Genomic DNA, 3,418 nt, shown 5'->3' with positions numbered 1-3,418 from the left:
GACCAGACAGCAAAGACGAGTGAGAAAAAATCTCACCATGTCCAGGACCCTCTCACTAAACTGACTTAGCAGGAGTTTTGCTAAGATGTTCCAAGAACCATAAGCCTGTGTAGACTATGGGTCATGTTAATTTTGGTGTGTGATATTTTTATTTACATATTGTTTGTTTTTATAATAAAGTTTATAATTAAAAAAAAGAATCATAAGGTGGGGTGGTGTTCTGGAAAGATGACTCAGTGATTAAGAGCACTTGCTCTTCTTGCAGAGGACTTGGGTTAAGTTCCCAGCACCCACACAATGGCTCACAACAATTTATAATGCCAGCCCCAAGGGATCTGAAGGGGACATCAGGCAGGCAGGTAGTATACATATATGCATGAAGGCATAACATTTACACATAAAATTAATTAATTAAAATTTAAAAAGCCAGATGTAGTGGCACAACGTTTAATCCCAGCACTAAGGATGCAGAAGTGGGCAGATCTCTATGAATTCAAGTCCAGTGAGGTCTACAGAGTGAGTTCCAGGACAGCCAGAGCCATATAGTAAAACCCAGTCTCAGGGAAAGAAAAATAAAATGATTGGCTAATTCCTGACTGTGTTGTAGGTAGTAGGACCAGCCCACACCCTTGCTGGGCACACTTTCAAGTCACATGGCCAGCTCTGCTGCCCAGTTGATCCCTTGGATATTCAGCAATCTTTAACCTTACAAATAAGGGGGTGATGGGGACCAGCCCTTCCATGCCTGCTCTATTGTCTTATCACTTACAGTCCCTACCCATCTGCAATAAGAGATACAGGAAGAGGATTCTGAGAACATTATGAAAAGTGATGCAATAAACTGGCATGTCTCCTTGAGCCTAGTGATCATCTGTCTTAGTTAGGGTTTTACTGCTGCGAACAGACACCATGACCCAGGCAACTCTTATAAGGACAACATTTAATTGGGGCTGGCTTACAGGTTCAGAATTTCAGTCCATTATCAAGGCAGGATCATGGCAGCATCCAGGCAGACATGGTGCAAGAGAAGTGAAGAGGTCTACATCTTCATCTACAGGCCTCTAGGAGAAGACAGGTTCCCACATGGTTAGGAGAAGGGTCTCCTTGTTCACTCCCACAGTGACAGACTTCCAATAAGGCCACACATACTCCAACAAGGCCACACCTCCTAATAGTGCCACTCCCTGGGCCAATCATACTTAAACCACCACATCATCCTACATTGGAACTGCCTGAAACAAAGACCCAATGTTCTAAGCAGTCAACTCTGAAGATAAAAACCATAAGCCACAGGCTGCAAATAGATACAAATAAAAAGAAGATGTTGGGATGTTGATGGTGGTGTGAACTCCATATGCCCGTCTCCAAACAAGTCTACTTAAGTCCCTCATAGTTGGGATTTCTTAAAATTATTTGTAGCCAAAGACAACACCAGTTAAGATTCTTCCCTTTCCCCACAGAAGGTAGAAGGGGCAGACCAGTACCCAGGCAGGATGGAGAGACCTCTAATTTTTAAGGTGCTTTTTCAAGTGGGAAAGTCATGGTGACAGCAACTTGTCTTTAAATTTGTTTTGTTTTGCTTTGTCTTTCTGTTTGTTCGTTTATTTTTGTTTTGTTAAGTTCAGGATACTGCACCTGGAGAAAGAGAGAATAAAACTGTAAAGTGGTCATATTTCAGTATGGTGGCTTTCATAGTCAAGGTTTCTATTCCTGCACAAACATTATGACCAAGAAGCAAGTTGGGGAGGAAAGGGGTTTATTCAGCTTACACTTCCATATTGCTGTTCATCACCAAAGGAAGTCAGGACTGGAACTCAAGCAAGTCAGGAAGCAGGAGCTGATGCAGAGGCCATGGAGGGATGTTCCTTACTGGCTTGCTTCCCCTGGCTTGCCCAGCTTGCTTTCTTATAGAACACAGGACTACCAGCCCAGGGATGGCACCACCCACAATGGGCCCTCCCCCTTTGATCACTAATTGAGAAAATGCCTTACAGATGGATCTCGTGGAGGCATTTCCTCAAGGGAGTCTCCTTTCTCTGTGATAACTCCAGCTTGTGTCAAGTTGACACACAAAACCAGCCAGGACATTAGCCTTGGGCTCTAGAGTTGCAGTGTTCAAGGAAGACCAGCTCAGTTCTCTACTTAAAAATCTGTGGCAAGCTGCACTGCTTCTTACCTCAGCCATGCCCGGCTTGGTCAAGCAATATGCTTTAGATGGAGATGCTCTGGCCTACTATTAGTGAACATCTCAGGCATGCTTGCTGGCTTGGTTTTCCTTCTCTGTGATTTACCCTAAGAATGTGCAATGGCCACTGTCATAGAGGGAAGAAGAAACATGCAGTCAAATACCCAATCTTCAGCTCCGAGGAGAACCTCCACAATGGACATACACAGTCACAACCATTAGAATGTGGAGGTTACTCCCCTGTGGCTTTCCAGCTACATCTGCATATTTAAGACAAAAATCCCAGAGCGGTTGAAAAGGGACCTGACTTTCTGACTCCTTTGTTGCTCTGACATCATCTTCTACTGCTCTTCTGCTTTGTCACCTGCCCTCAGTGTGCCAGCCTCTTTGGGTCTCTGTGGACATGCCAGCTGTGTCTCTACCTCAGGACTTTCACACACTGATCACTTCAACTGGGACAGTGCCTCCACAGTCCTGGGGGACCACAACTGTTAATTTCCCTCAGATGTTTAAGGAAGTCCTCTGAGTAAAGACATACTCAAATGTCTGGTTTTAAATGGCCGCCCCAGTGCCTCCTAGTCCCTTCTCAGATGTCCTTTTCGACTTAGCATCTGCCATTGTCGCATATCCACCTATCCTGCCCCCGCACCAGAGCCTGGGCACTTTATTTGCTACATTCTACCCTGTAGCCAATCAAGTGGAACATCGACTGATGGATGGAAGGCTCTCACTAATTATGCATAAGGAAACAAATGGCTATAAATTAATTCTAATCTCAAAATAAAAACCTGCGTAAGTAGCCATTTCATTTTAATAAAAATTCACATTTTTGTTTATTAACTACCAAAACTCTTCAAATGACATTTCGTTTAAAATAAAAGCAATACAGATGGTTAAAAGAAGGTAATTCAAGTTCCCTTCATTGTAAATGAAAGTATTAGTCATTAATATGATAGGCACTTAACTCTTCTGCCTTCCAAATTAACAAATATCTTTTTTTAACTTTTATTGCATTATGATGATAAAAGTTACATGATTTCAATTTATCTGAATTTGTTAACATTTAAAAACATATTTTAAGTAAATAGAAGTAAATCACATTCTTATTTCCATTTTGTACCCCAACTCCTCCCAGAGACCCCCTCTTCAATACCTACAATATCTTTTTTTTGTCACATTCCTTAAAATTTATAAAATATTATAACAATAAAATGAGTATTATAAAAGTTGTTT

General features: G+C 41.9%; 1 long non-coding RNA gene across 1 annotated transcript in view; it reads right to left on the bottom strand.

Moving 5' to 3' along the window:
* Window positions 1-1,011: 1,011 nt before the first annotated feature.
* The window catches only part of LOC116071329, a 5,402-nt gene continuing 2,995 nt past the window's right edge, over window positions 1,012-3,418 (bottom strand). Inside the window, exons 2-4 of the long non-coding RNA XR_004110822.1 lie at window positions 2,177-2,312; window positions 1,485-1,635; window positions 1,012-1,061 (exon numbers count right to left, since the gene is read on the bottom strand). This is a non-coding gene — a long non-coding RNA (uncharacterized LOC116071329). The remainder of the gene's footprint in view (window positions 1,062-1,484; window positions 1,636-2,176; window positions 2,313-3,418) is intronic.

This window comes from Mastomys coucha, unplaced genomic scaffold (assembly GCF_008632895.1).
Source record: "Mastomys coucha isolate ucsf_1 unplaced genomic scaffold, UCSF_Mcou_1 pScaffold22, whole genome shotgun sequence".
NCBI lineage: Eukaryota > Metazoa > Chordata > Mammalia > Rodentia > Muridae > Mastomys > Mastomys coucha.
The sequence above is the reverse complement of the archived record's forward strand: the minus strand, read 5'-3'. Positions and strand labels throughout refer to the sequence as shown.